General features: G+C 43.1%; 1 long non-coding RNA gene across 1 annotated transcript in view; it reads right to left on the bottom strand.

Annotated features, from left to right (window-relative positions):
* Positions 1-246: 246 nt before the first annotated feature.
* The window catches only part of LOC123349609, a 352657-nt gene continuing 337857 nt past the window's right edge, over positions 247-15046 (bottom strand). The window contains exon 5 of the long non-coding RNA XR_006573599.1: positions 247-355. This is a non-coding gene — a long non-coding RNA (uncharacterized LOC123349609). The remainder of the gene's footprint in view (positions 356-15046) is intronic.

Raw genomic sequence — 15046 nt, 5'->3', positions numbered from 1 at the left:
GACCAAAAACAATGGAAGCTCCATCTACATTCAAATCAGCAGGGGAATAGGAAGAACACAGGAAGGGAAGAACAGCATGAGACCATCCTGCCTCTTGAAACAAGGTCATTGAACTTTGAGAGCTATAAGCAGGGACAGAAAGCCATTTTGGCATCAATTACCATACAGACACCAGGAGACAGAGATCTAGAAAGCGGAGAAATCTGGGTCCTACAACCAAGGGGAAGTGGAAATCTCTGGAAACTGAATATAGGTGAGAAACCTGCTTAGGCCAAATTCTTTCACCTGGGAAGATGAGGGAAACTAGCCCTTAAGCTTCTGGGGAAGGTCCTGACTGAGGGACAGTCAACCATGGCTGGAAAGAAAAAAATATTAGTAAGAAATCTACCTTGAACAAAAACAGTAGCCTGGTAAGTTAAGTCTTAAGCACTAGAAAGCATATCTATATTCCTTATACTTGAACTCAATTAATCCTATGTATATATTGGTGTATTTTTACTATAAACCAACTCAGGGCCGTGTTTAAAGGGAAGGGTGTATTTACCCTAGTTACAAAGCTGTAATGTGCTTTTGTCTCTTTAAAGGAGCAACAATCCTAATTATTTCTCTGAGTGGTCGGGGGTGGATTTGACACTCCAGGGGCACATGGTTTTGAGGAAATTGGGAACTAGGAGTGTAATGGAGTCACCTTGCTGGTTGTGAGCAAGGCTGGTAGAAGCCAGAGTGGGGCGGTGGGGCTGGAGATAGGCTGCTGGGGCCAGAGCTGCCGAGGGATGTCTAGCACACACTCAGGGTGTGACCTGCATGCTTGTAGACTGGCTGTGAATGACCCAGCTCTGGAGCTAGAGCAGCAAAGCATTGTAAGGCACCCAGGGTTTCAGGGCAAATGGTGACATAACTATGGTGACTAGGTGTCCGGTTTTCGACCGTTGAAATTCTGGTCAGCAGGCTAGTCCCTACCTGTCCTGGCTGGCGCTGCGCTGTGCCCTGGAAGCAGCCAGCAAGTCTGGCTCCTAGGGGGGGCCAATGGGGCTCTGCACATTGCCCCCACCCCGAGCACCGGCTCCGCACTCAAACTGGCCAATGGGAGCAGAGGGGGCAGAGCTTGTGGGCGAGAGTGGTGCAGGGAGCCTCCTGGCCCCCCCACCTAGGACCCAGACCTGTTGGCTGTTCTCTGCTTTGGGGGTGTGTGCAGTGCGTTGCCAGCATAGGTGCAGGAAGTAGGAATGTGGGGGGTGCTTCCCGCACCTATGTCCTGCTCCTGGCCCTCTGCCCCCCAACCCCTCACCTCACCAGGGCAGGGGGCTCTGGTCCCAGCCAAGGCCCTGGGGCCCTGCACCAGCCCCCCCCGCTCCCAGGCTTCTGCACTCCGAATCCCTTGGCCCCACCCTCCAGACTGGAGCCCCCTCCTCAACCCCAAACCCCTCATTCCCCAGCCCCACCCCAGAGTCCGCACTCCCAGCCGGAGCCCTCACCCCCTCCCTGCTCCAGCCCAGAGCCCCCTCCCGCACCCTGAACCCCTCATTTCTGGCCCCACCCTGGAGCCCACACCTCCAATAAGAGCCCTCACCCCCTCCTGCACCCCAACCCCCTGCCCCAGCCCAGGGAAAGTGAGTGAGGGTGGGGGAAAGCAAAGCACCGAGGGAGGGGGACTGTAGTGAGCGGGGGCAGGAGCCTTGGGGAAGGGGCGGGGCTGGGGTGTTTGGTTTTGCCCGACTGGAAAGTTGGCAGCCCTAGACATAACCCCTTACTGGTCTGAACTGCACCCCAAAAGTGTGACACACTCCAACTGGGATATTTTTTCAAATTACTTTTCCAAGCTAAATGTTATTTTATTAATGTTTCTAATCCCTCTAGGTCTCTTTTTATTGTTTGTCTTTATTTATGTTTGCAATTCCTCCCAATTTAGTACCACCTGTGACTTTCATTAACATGGCATTTGCTTCCTCTTTTACATAATCAACAAAGATATTCAATTATGTTTGTATTAAGACCTGTCCCTATAGGCTCCCAAGAGACACCTTCCCCCATTAAATATTTTGCCATTCAGAGAGAAAAATCCATCTTACCCCCAAAAAAGCAGATCATTAAAAAAGTTGTATATTGCTCATGTCTTGGACATTTTGCTCAGCTGTAGGAGAGATGTTAAGTACTGAAAGTGATCAGAAATATATTGCCAGCCAAATGGGTAAGAGGCTGGTATAGTAACAGGCTAGTGATTCTTTTTTCCTGAAAATGCAGAAACGCACACACATTTTTAGGCTGAGGGCTGGAAATATACTTCTTTTCCTACAGCTGTGCTGAAACCAGGATCTGTGATTATCCAGGGTGGGATCCACAAAGGTACTTTGCCTAAGTCTTGGGTTTAGGCACCTATATCCCAATTGTAGGCACGCAGCAATCCACAAAACTCCCACTGAACTCTGTAGGTGCATAAACTCACTCAGCACCTACGTTTTCAGGGTAAAATTCCCTAGGTGTCTATGTTTCTGCTGCCTCCCAGTAGGTATCTGAATGTCCAGCTCTCACCTAAGCCCCAGAGCAATCCACAAGATGGAGGAAAAGATAGGCAAGCCAAGGCCTATTTTGTGCGCAGGGCCAGTCGGGTAGTTGTGCTTAGAGGCCGCCTACTGGATTGGGTCCCATTCAAAATGTGGCCTCTTCCACAGGAGGAGGAGGGGGTGGTGCCTGCTGTTTAATTTTTAGCCCAGTGACTTGCACATTCATCTGGGACACCTGGGTTCAATTCCCCTCTCTGTCAGAGGTGGGGGAGGGGAAGAGTTGAACAGGAGTCTCCCACTTCTCAGCAACATGCTTTAACCACTGGGCTAAACATTATAAGGTGAGCGGCACCACTACCTCCTCCTTCTCTTCCAGCCACTAGGTGTGGAGGGAGGCGGGCACCTGACTCATTTCTGCAAGAAGTGTGTTAGATGCCTAAACTGCCTTAAGTCCGGCAGCTGGTTCCCGTTCATGGAGCACTAAGCAGAGATAGGTGCCTCCTTGCAGCCCTGACTTAGGCACTTATCTGAGAGAGGGGCGGGGCTTGGCAAGCACCCCTCTCATTGGCATCTCCCATTGGCTAGCTTAGGTGCTCCCCGCCTTGCGTGCTGGCTTTTGTGAATCCTATTCCAAGGTGCCTATCTCTTCCCTTTCATTGTATAGCGAACCTAGGGAACTAACTCAGGCTCTGTGGATCTCAGTGGGGTTCTTGAGATTTTCTAGGCATTTAAAAGGCATGGTGATGCTTAATGTTGGAACACCTAAGTTCTGTGCTCCCAGTCATTAAATAATGGTTCGAAAATAATTAAATGTTTGTGTAGCAGTTTACACGTAGTTAATATGAAGAGAAAAGGGGCTGGACTTTGTGTAACTAAGTAGGCTGTTATATGTTATCCCATGGTGCATGTATGTAAGCAGATAGCAAAATAGGATCTGATTCCATTGTGAAAGCTGGGGAATTGCAAGAGGTTCTAATATTTGGAGCAGCCTTCTGGTAATGCCTTATTTCACTCACTGTACATCTATTTTGAAATTAGACCAGAAAAAAAATCCTTTGTAACTATAATGTTAGGAAGGATGGTCTAGTGTACAGGGAGGACCAGCTCTGCCACAGACTTTTTGTGTGACCTTGTGCAACTTGCTTAAGCAACTTTGTGCCTAAGTTCCCCATTCATCAAATGAAGATAGTTCTTCCCTACCTCCTAGGGCTGTGGCAAGGATACAATTCATTATTGATTGTGAGGCGCTTGGATTAATATTTCTCTGTACCATGTGTTAGGCTCTCACTGAATACTTCAGTAAACCATATAATATCTGAGGATCTATACCACATATGGTCCATGGTCTTGGACTAATTAATTCTCTGAAGCATTTTGGAGCAGAGAGGGCACGAGAGATATCATATGACGCACCATCATGTTTGTATTGTATTATCCTAAGCATGGAATTTCCATTTCTAATCTTTCAAATGTGTGTTTATTCAAACTACAATGTTTAAGTCCAAAATGTTGAGCTTGGGTACTTAAACGCAGGCACCTAAACCCTTATGTAGGCATCCAAACAGAAGTGGACTGACTTTCTAATGGCTCATAGCTCTCATTTAATACTGACTGCAGTGGAAAGTTGTTTTTCCACTCTTGAACTCCATCTGGGATTGGAAGTGCAAAAATACCAACACACAGAGCACTGTGCATTACTTCTAGCTGGGATAGGCACAAGTGCCAAAAATCCCTGCAAAATCCCTCATGTTCTGAGAGTGCCAGCTCATTTCTGCACTCGCCACAGAAGGATCTAACTCCTGGATGCCTATCTGAACTGCTGTCAATTGCTTGGCCAAAAGCTGAGTTGTGCTGCACATCCGCCAAGCGCCCACAATTATGACTGAAGTTGACTGCTGTGTGCCCCATTGGGAAACTGGAACTCTCTTTTTTCCCCATGTATATCTAGCCACCCATTTATAGCTCTGTAGAGTTATGAGATAAAAGATCATACAACTCTCACTAGTCCAAGAGTGTAATCACTGGAAGATGCTGGTGCTTAACAGCTGTTTAACGTAATCCATCGATCTGATGTGTTTTATGTGTCCTCCTCTAGTCAGTCACCAGTCCATACAAGAGGATAATAAACTATTACTGCTACTAGCACATGGATGTACTCCTTTACTTCAAATGGTAGCAGTTCATACTTTTAGTGCAGAAGATTCTGGGGTTTTATCCCACACACCGGGAAGATAAACTGAATTTAGCATCTCTCCTGATTTGCCTCTCAGAGCTGCTTGAGAATCAATCTGTCCCTAATCTTGGTTTGAGGAATAGACAATGTCTTGCAGCATACAGAACCACTTTACAGTGGAGTCTGTTAGTTTCAGAAGTCCACTGTGGTGTCAATCGACCAGCTGGCTGGTAAAAAAACACTAGCAGCAACAGAGCCTGTGTCCCAGTGTGTGAAATCACCTACACCTTGCTTTAATCCTGGGTTAGCAATCCAGACGGAAAACCTTAATACTGAACATGTTAAATCTTTTTGGTTTGGAAGCCCAAAGTCCTCTCCAGAAACTATCATATTAAAGCAGAATGGAGACCTTTTCCTTCACCTTCCAATTCAGCATCCCCTGCTGCCTGGGGCACAAATGATGTCACTTACAGGCAATATGGCAGCCTCCTGCTTGCAAATGCCATCTCTAATTAATAAAAACTTCAATGTCAAAGATATTTCACAGTTCCTCATTCTCGGGGAGAAATGCTTGTTATGTTCTGAACTTTCAGACCGATAGGCCGAACACACAATTGGTGCCGTTTCTTTTTAAGTGGATAATCCAGTACGCGGCTGAGCAAATGACAAACCAGACACAGAATGAAAGGTGCCCCCAGGGGCTTAGAGAACGGTGGAAAGAATGCAACCCGCAGGACATTTTTCGTGAATCAGACCCTTGTTCTCTTCCACAAAGGAGGAGAAAAACACGGTGACACAAAACATGTGGCAACAAATTGATGGCAACGTCTACAAAATGGGAACGTGAACTACACAGCGTGTGGATAAAAGAGAAAGCATCTGCAAAATATGTGAGGAAAATTGTGAATATAATTCCGGCAATTATGATTATAGTGTTGTATACGCTACTGCACTTAATTACAATTTGCTGTTCTTTTCATGCTATGAAAATGGACTAAATGGACTACAAAATATATTTCAAAAAGACAAGCAATCTGTGGTATGAATAGGAACCTCCTTTATCTTAATACAATGAGGCCTACATTTCACAAACATGGCAGCGTCTGTATGATAATTCTCCAGTGCAGAATTTTGATTACAAAATGAACATTGTGAAAAAAGCCGCTTTTATTATTTCATCCAAGAATATGAATAGGATTATTAGGAGTATTAAGAAGGGTGTTTTTTTAAGAACAAAAATCTTGCTCATTTTGAAAATTACAGTTAAATGGCAAGTGTTTTAGTTCTATATTTTGTGGAGGAGGAAAGGGAGGTTACAGCTTTTTAAACTTTTAGTTTTGTGTTTAGAACTTTTTCCACTTTGCATTGCTGCCATGAGAAGGTATTTAAATTTCAGGGTTGTAGCTGTGTTCTTCCCAGGATATGCAAGAGACGAGGTGGGTGAGGTCATCTATTTTATTGGACCAACTTCTGTTGGTGAAAACTTGTCTCTTTCACCAACAGTAGTTGGTCCAATAAAATAGATGACCTCACCCAGCTTGTCTCTCTTGAAATTTCAGAAAGATACCCTGAAGACTCAGTTAAAAATGAAAGATGATGATCATGATCTTACATTTATATGGTGCATTTCATCTGGATGGATCCCACAATGATATGCAAATTACTGGATTGTGTTTGTTTATTTAGATATAGTATGCATATTTCAGGGCAATTTCTCAGATGGTGTAAATCAACATCACTTCATTTCAGTGAACCTACATGGATTTACACTAGCTGAGGATCTGGTCCACCATATCTAGATGGCTAAAGGGAACACATGACGGTGTGGTGCAGTACAGGATAAAGTTTAAAGTGACAGGATTTGGGGACAGCTACATACTAAGAAATAGTAAAGCCACAAGGGAATTCTGAAGTTCATCACCAACTAGAACTAATGAAACTTTGACCAAACGCAGCCCCATCATGTATGTAAGGCCCTTTGTTTTTGTTTTTTAACCCCCAAATTCCTGGATTTTACAAAAGTTATTTGGTTTTTTTTTTTACGGATTTTCATGTCAATTTTGGACCACACAAGTACATGAAAATACTGATTATGTTAAGAAAATCGAATCCATTACGTTAGGTAGATGTTTGTTAATAAGTCAGTCTACGTGTAAATATGAGGTTGTCTCTTAAAGAGAGGCAATGTAGAGGAAGATTATGCATGTGTGTGTTGGTACTGTTAAGGCGCCCTTCAGGACAGAAACCACAGCATTAAGCTGCTTTCACTTACAATACTCTTACATTTCTCTATCTGTTGCTTTTTTTCCTTGTCCCCAATATTTATCCAGAAAATTGTGAAATTTATTTTTTCACCAATTTTCACCCTTTTAAAATTTTCATCATAAAGTGAAATTTAAACAAATCTTTAAATGTAAAACCGGATATGCTACACACACACACCACATATTTTACAGAATTATTATTATTTTAAGAAATGATTGTGGGAGTTTGTAATTGGGGCTATTTCTTGTATCCTTCCCACTGTAAAATCAGGTGCCAGATTCTCCACTCATGTAGACCACATAAGCCAGGAGTAATTCCACTGACATCTTGCAAGCTTTCAATATGTGGAACTCCCTGGTACCATCCACAGATTCATAAATACCACCCCCAGTAGCATTGTTATTCCTGAGCTTCTGTTCCAAACAATGAACAGGTCCACCTTGATTATCTTACCAAGTCTAACACCACTGCTTGAGGTCGTTTGACTGAAGGCTTCTTGCACTTCCCCCAACATCTGCCACAGGGGCTCTCTAGACTAGGACACAAGCCAGCTGAGACTGACCTAAACTCGACCGCAGTTCTCTGAACTCAATCTCTTCTGCTGATATTTTCTTGGAATTCATACTATTAACAGACGCTTTATGTAGCTCACTCCATCTGTAACTAAAATACCTGTGTTTAAGTTTCCAATAACAGAACACCAGAACTCGTCATGCCTTACTTTGTGTTTGATTAAAATCCTGTTGCACCAAAAGTCTGGGAGCTATTTCTCCCTTGGCTTGGGTAATTTGTGAATAGTTTTGCAGGAGGGGGAGGAGAAAGTTGCTCTTTATGCTGCTCCTAGCTTGATGATAAACCCAAGTGTGGTACCTTTTCTTGGCATAGACAGTTGCAGATGCAAAAATAATAAACGGAGCCTTAAAAAGGTTCTTTGAATCTGTATAATCAGATTATGATAATTTCATTAAAACCCATTTTAAAAAGTTAACATGTATCATTAGTTTATGCACTCCCTCATTATTTGATGGACTTTATTTTCCAGGCAGGCATGACAAAAATCTAAGCATTACAAAGCTATAGAACACAATATATACAGAGAGATATGCATTTACATTTTCTATTTAAAAAGAGAATTGTCAGAAATGCTAGACGATGCCATTTCACAAGACAGAGTTAGAGCGTTGTTTTTAGTGATGTGGTGATTTTCTTTTCCCAAGACTGCATTACCAATTCATTTTTTGGATAAAAATATTTTAACAAGGATAAGGTTGAATAATATACATTCACCAAAGCTAAGAAATCCATAGCTAAAGAAAAATGCCACTGTTAGCTCACTGTATTGTCCTTTCTGTCTGTTCTTACTGTCTCTTAAGGAATAGGACTTGAGCCTGATCTCATTTAGGACCCTATAGTAAGAAGAGGCCCTGAGATATAAACCTTGGTATCAAAGGCCCGGTATGAGGCCTGAGGCCTGAGCTAAAGTAATGGTCAAGACTTTGCTAACATAAAGCAAAGTTAAGCTGTGAGCTAGAGGCAGGCCCTGCTCACAGAAGCTGGCAAGAAAAGGGCTGATGTTGCAGAAACGTATATCCATATAGTGTATTGAAGTATAAACACAGTACCAAGACACTCTAATACTGGAACATCCCACAGATAACCAGGAACAGGCTAACCCATCCCAATGATGGGCAAAAGGGTAATATGATGGATAGAGTTGTTTTGCTCGAACCAACATGTACAAGGTGAGAGGCGGCACCTTACTACGTAGAGGGGTTGTACCTTGCTACGTAGAGGGGTTGCACCTCAATATGTCAGGAGTGATGTGTAACTTGTTTGTACCTGTGTATAAGAATGTATCCCTGGGGCGGTGTCTTTGTCCAGCCTAGGGGGGGCAGTGGAAAGTCCCACCACTGACTGAGCTGAGGGAGCACATAAGTACTGGCTAGCTGCACCTTAGCAGCACCTTGGACTTTGTTTGCCAGGGAGCTGGAGACTGTGTTTCTCTTCGACAATAAACCTGGTCGACGTGCCTTCGTACCTTACTAGAGTCTGTGGTCATTGGGGGTTCTCTCAGGGTCTGCTGTGTCGGCTATCTGCGCAGAGTTGGGGCAGCACACAGAGGGAACACACGCACGCGGCCGATTGATATCAACATTGAACAGAGCAGAGCACCACACCGGTAGCATCTGACAACAGACCCAATCCTGCAAATACAAATTAACTTCACACACATATGTAGTCATGCTAGATTCACGTGCTTAATTGTTTGGCGGATTAGAGCCTAAGTGACATCAGAATCAAGCCCTATAATTCTAGCAACTTTAGGGAACTTCAATTGGACAACCTGTGTATAAAATTAAGCAAGGACCATGCTTGCAGGAACAGGTCTTAGACTATAAGCATGGGTTTATTCTGCGGACTAAAAGAAGTGACATTGGTGTAAATGAGACCAGAATTAGTCTCACAGGAACATGGCATTCCCATTAGTTTTGAAGTTCCTGGATTTTTTGAGGTTCGCATTCTTTCTCCCATTGAGATCAGTGGGATTTTTGCTATAGTTTCAATGGGAGCAGGATCAAATCCTTCGCTGAGGATTCAGTGTGCATTTGTTACATTTTGTTTTGTTTGTATAGAAAAGAAAAAAATATATAGAAGAGTGGGTTATCTAGTTCTAAAGATACAGCCACTGAACATTGGCGAAGAACTGCTTGCAGCCACATAACACAAGGTTCAAGGAAGAATGGAGCTGGCCACCAAGGAGTCAGAGAGAGAGGAAGTCAAAAAGGTGGCCTTGCAGTTTGTAAGCACCAGATGCAAGAGGCCACAGCTTCATTCTACACAGCTGGAGACAGGGCAGGATGGGCAGGCTGAAAAGAGAAGCTGGAGGAATTCAACACACCTAGATGTTTTAAAATCAATACCAGGTCCTCAACATGGAAACTATGGAGGATGCTTCTGAAGATCCAGCAGGTGCAAGGAAATGGAGAGATATAATTAAGAATAATTAACCACTGGAACAATTTACAAAGGATTGTGGTGGATTCTCCATCACTGACAATTTTTATAACAAGGTTGGATATTTTTCTAGAAGATCTGCTCTAGGAGTTATTTTGGGAAAGTTCTCTGGCCTGTGCTATACAAGAGTTCAGACTAGTTGATCACAATGGTCCCTTCTGGCCTTAGAATCTATGAAACTATGTACAGAACGCACATGTGGATGGCAGCTTGACCCAACCTGTAAGAAAATCAAGCTTGACCTCAGAGAGTTCTCCAACTGTCCAGGGAAGACAAACAATTCTTGCTCAAGATTCAATACTCAGAAGAATCAAAAGAACATTCTGTAAGGGACAGATGGACAACAGGTCAGTGTACTGCCTCCCCAGAGCCAAGCCACGAGATGCCTACTGAGAAAGAGGAGGGGGAGAAGGAAAAATGTCTACTGGTGTACAGAGCTGTGGATTATGCTTGCTTGGTAACAGCAAGAAACATTGCATTGGTTGCACTTTGGACTCTGGCCCGCTTTCTGTCGGTGTGACAAGAACCAAGGGAGGGCGAGGGGAAGCCCTTAGAGCCTTCATGGCATGAAAGGTGAATGCTGTTACTATGAGAATGATAAATATAAAGTGAACTGGGGTATTGCCAGGGACGGGAATTTATCCCAAAGAGGATCAGTGCCTATTCTAAAGATCACATTTTTAATGCATGCACTACCTGCCGTGCCAGATGGTCAAACCAAAGCACCAAAACATGAAGCAGATGGACTTGGTGTCTGATTCCTAATTACTATAATTAGAGTTGCTTCAGATGGAGGTTTCCTTGTTGTGGTGAGGAAAAATGATTTGACACCAGACGGTACCAAAAAATGGTCTCTCTGGTTCCCTTAGTATTAATGGTTATCACTGATCGTTCAAAGTTTGCTGGAGCATTACAGGCCTGATCAAAAGCCCGTCCATGAAAACATTCCCACTGACCTTAATGGGCTTTGGGTCAAACCCTGAAAGTGAGGGCAGGAGAGTGTTTAGGGTAGAAAATATGCAGGAAATTTCAAATAATCTTAATATGAGACCAGGGACAGAAGAGGTGTTCCCAGTCAATCATTGTTCAATCTTTCCCAAGATAGAGACATACACCAGTTATCAGCTGCCCAAACTGACATAGCTGAGCAATCTACTTGAACAACAATGTGCAAAACTCCTGCTGCAGTTCCTTCGTGAGTTGGCTCTACACATCTAGATGGTTAGAAGTATGTGCGCTTTTAAAAAATATATCTTGTGCCTCAATATTTGTCATGCGCTGATTTAGTAGAAAACAGCCTCCACAGTTTCTGACCCACAAAAAACACACAGACATTCCTGGCTTCTGCATCTGTTCAGGGTATTCCATTATCCAAGGGAGACATATCGACATTACTGGCTGTGGGATGGCCACTCTATTTGTGGGAGAGGATTGTATGGGATTCCTTCACATCCTGTCATGTCAGACACAAATTGGACCCTTGGGAATGAGATCAGGGGATTGGGATGATCTCATACAGCTCCCTGCTATCTAAATGTGCCTCTGATGTGCTCCCTGGGTGAGGTGAGGCAGAATACTGAAAAGAGCCCTGTAACTTTTGACTGAGACCTGTAACTTTTGAGAGACCTGATAGCAATGAGCGACAAAGAGTCCTGTGGCACCTTATAGACTAACAGACATACTGGAGCATAAGCTTTCATGGGTGAATACCCACTTCGTCAGATGCTTGCATCCACAGGACTCTGTCGCTTTTTACAGATCCAGACTAACATGGCTACCCCTCTGATACTGATAGCAATGGCGTAAATTAGAGGTATTCTTTGCAGTAATAAACTGCGCCACAGCTGGGAGGCTAAGGTTCAGGGAGATGTATCTGAGGTTGGATACTGCCTGGTATGCTTATACAATAGGGGTTACATTCTGAACATGGTGTATGGGATGTAGATGCGTGACTCCAGTGAAAGTTCACCTCAATTCCTGTGCATTGCGATGAAAAATTAACCCAAAATCCAATTATTTAAAATTTATCCAATACACCCAATGCTGTCCCCCTAAAAAAGTCAGCTTCTTAATCTACTCAAATGCTGTGTGCAGTTTCTGGATTTGATGTTTCTATTCACTTACTAGATTTAAGCCCAGCCAGAAAGAGAGAGGGGGGAAAAAGTTAAAACCCATTTAGCACCTCCTTTCTTCTAAGGCGCTGCTTTATTTTCCGACAAACACTGCTTGTGAAAGTCATTTCCAAAAGATGCAATAATCCCTTTTCCCTGAGAAAGCTAACACAATCCTCCATTGTATACTTGTGTTTTCTTTGGCTAAAGAGCTTGCTGAAACTGACTTAGCTCAGTAGCCAGTGGTTCATATTAAAAAGAGAAAAAGCTGAACATTAAAATGGTATGGTTCATCTCGAAAAAATAAAATCCTTCAGGACTGAAGGTCTGCTTGGGCGTAGCATGGATTGAGGCAAAGTTCCATCCAAATAAAACTTTTATTGCTTGTGGTGGGAAGACAGAACCATCTTGCTGATTTATTGCACGGAATGATAAGCAGATACACTTACAGTAGAAATGCAAAAAGGTTTTAGGTGAGCAGGTGAGACTTGACATTGAGCAGACACTTAAAGACAGTTTAAAAAAAATGGCTTGGTACGACCTCCTCCTGACTCTTACAGGAGTAGGTTTATACTACTACTCTGCAATGGGAGCTTAGTAACTTTCTCTATGGCAACCACCCTAGGTTGATTCAAGGACTTCTGGGTCTCACTTGATGCACCCCCTCCCATGTAAACTTTCGTTACCCCCAACTAATTATTCAGTCTCATTTCAATATAAGTAGTAATCGTACAGGATGGGCTATAATGTAAATACAATAAACAACACTATAAATTTTCTCATTGTTCCCAGACAGGCCTGACAACTTGGGAGAGAGAAGGAGCAGGAATGGCTGGGCTGTGGGGGAGGCTGAGAGGTGACAGATAACAGGCAGGCTAGTGTTGGGGAGACTGGGAGGAGAAATAGTGGGAAGTGATGTGTAACAGTGCTTTATGGTCTCTAGCTTCAGGAGAAAGCTCTTCTGCACTGAGGTTTTGAATTTGGCCATTTCCCAATCCCCTTTACTCAAGTTCTAGCTGATGCCACAGAAATTCCAATTTGTGTAACTATGTTTTTCTCTGTATAAAGTTCACCCTATCAGTTTCAATTGGATACAATATTCTTTTACAGTTCCTGCCCTAAACTGTCATGTAGAGTTGATTTGTGCTGATAAAACAGCCATTGCAGCTCTCCCTGGAGGTGGGATCATGTCTGTGAAGGGATTCTTGTATACTTTAGATGTACACATTCTAAAGCCAGAAAGGACCATTTTGATCGGCTAGTCTGACCTCCTGTATAACAGAGGCCACAGAATTTCACCCAGCGATTCCTGCAGTGGAGGGAATTATTCTTCCTTTCTCTGTAAGAAGGTTTAAAGATTTTATTTTTAAAAGAGCTTTAGGATCCTTCAAGGTGAAAAGTGCTATATAAATGTAAACTGCAACTATGTTCAGAGATATCAATCACACAAGACTAGACAAGGCTTTCAAGGATTTCACACTGCAGTGCTTCACATTATGTTCTACATCACAGAGTGCATGGGAGCAAAACTAGGAGTGGACAAAATATTCACAACAAAATGAGAGATTGCTGCATTTTTGTTGGCAATATGCAGAATGGGCCAGATTTGTAAAGACAAACAACAACAAAATAAGGAAAAACAAAACAAAAAACAACCTCGGATATTTCCACATTTATGCTCAAAACAGGAATACTTTTGCCAACAATTTACAACCACAGTGCAACTGTCATAACTGGTCAATTGAGTCTGTAGTTTAGGAATGCTCTTGGATTCCTCACTGATGGTAAACTCTCACATAACTGCATCCACCCGTACCACTTTCTGTCATCTCCAGTTGGACACAATTCTCTGTCCAATCCTGGTGGATGATGACCTGGTCTCAATTATATGTGCCTTTGTCATTTCCTTGCTGCGCAACAGCAATGCAATCTACTTTGGTATGAAGCCATCAGCCCTGCGAAAACTCCAACTAGTAGAGAATGCTGCAATATGAGCTATTGCAAGCACATCAGACCTGTCCTCCACTCTCTACATTGGTTTCTATAAAATACAGAGTCAAGGTCAAGGTCTCGGTCCTTAGCTGCAAGGCACAATATGGCCCAGGACCAGCACACCTAAGAGGATCACCGGAAGCTCTGGGAAGTGATTGTGATGGACAGCCCTGCTCCTTTGGCACAATGGAACTTTTTACCATAGGGGTAAAGATCGTCTGCTGCAGGAGACAGTGCTTTCTTGAGATTGAGTCTGAGACTGAGCTCCCACAGGAACTAATGACCATCACAAACCTCACCACCTTCCGCTCCAAGAGCAAGGCACAGTTCTTCAAACTTCCCTTCTCTAATATAATCACATAGCAGCATGTACATTTATTAAACAATAACCCAATCGAAACACTACATTGCATACACAATACCCTTCTCCTGCCCGCAAGGACAGGAGGAGAGAGAAAATGAGTCACATGTGACAGCTGTTAGTCGTTGCTTAATGCATTGCAGGAAGGTGCTTGGATGCTTAAGTACTGAGGGTGGTACAAGAACCAGAACAGGAACCAATTTTCACATGCACATGGTCCTCTTTTCAATAGCATCTAAAGATTATCAGCAATACACCATCCTGCATACACATTCTCCATATAAAATTAACCTGTTAAATTTAGGGGAGATGTCCCCAACAATCCTTTCAGTCTCATCATTATTCTCAAAAGTAAGGTGCCTGTTCCCCTACTACTCTGAAGGGAGAGTAGTCAGGCCTGCCCCCAAATGCTACGCTGTCTCTGGTTAATTGTCAAACTCCCATTACTGTCAATGTGAGGAGTAGCTTAAAGCTAACATAGTTACTAGGATATTTGATATTGCCAAGGACAAACTTATTTTTAAATACCATATTTGGAAATAATCAGCCCAAATACTTTATTTTAGAAATATTCAGTAATAATGGTAATACCAAGTTTACATACACTTTTCATCTGTAGATCATCCAG

This window comes from Mauremys mutica, chromosome 1 (assembly GCF_020497125.1).
Source record: "Mauremys mutica isolate MM-2020 ecotype Southern chromosome 1, ASM2049712v1, whole genome shotgun sequence".
In the NCBI taxonomy this organism is placed as follows: domain Eukaryota; kingdom Metazoa; phylum Chordata; order Testudines; family Geoemydidae; genus Mauremys; species Mauremys mutica.
The sequence above is the reverse complement of the archived record's forward strand: the minus strand, read 5'-3'. Positions and strand labels throughout refer to the sequence as shown.